Source organism: Anolis carolinensis, unplaced genomic scaffold (assembly GCF_035594765.1).
Source record: "Anolis carolinensis isolate JA03-04 unplaced genomic scaffold, rAnoCar3.1.pri scaffold_11, whole genome shotgun sequence".
NCBI lineage: Eukaryota > Metazoa > Chordata > Lepidosauria > Squamata > Dactyloidae > Anolis > Anolis carolinensis.
In genome coordinates, this window is record NW_026943822.1 from 7,455,197 (window position 1) to 7,455,626 (window position 430).

Consider the following 430-nt stretch of genomic DNA (forward strand, 5'->3'; position numbering starts at 1 on the left):
ATTAATCAACATCAACAACATTGTATTATGGTCCCAAGATCCTTATTGTATCGTAATAGATCTATTGCAACTGATGCAATAGGTCTGGTTAGTTGAAGGACTACTGGGTCTAGGCTTTGGATTAAATGCCTTAAAGGCACCAGATCCCTTTTGATCTGGGAAGCTAAACTGGTTAAGATTTGGAGCTGCAGTGTTTATTTGCCTCTTTGTAACATGAGGGAGCAAAGATTTTAAAATGAAAATGCGTTCTAGTTTACAGTCTCTGCTCCCAGCCTGAAAGGAGGCGCCAATGAAGATGGGAAAGCTGCTACATCAGAGATGCTTTTTAGGGGGAGCTCTAGCTGCATTTTTCCAAGGCGGTTCCATGGTGTAATGGTTAGCACTCTGGACTCTGAATCCAGCGATCCGAGTTCAAATCTCGGTGGAACCT

General features: G+C 42.8%; 1 non-coding gene across 1 annotated transcript; it reads left to right on the plus strand.

Moving 5' to 3' along the window:
• Window positions 1–358: 358 nt before the first annotated feature.
• trnaq-cug (transfer RNA glutamine (anticodon CUG)) lies at window positions 359–430 on the plus strand. The gene has a single exon. It is a non-coding gene; the product is annotated as a tRNA-Gln (tRNA).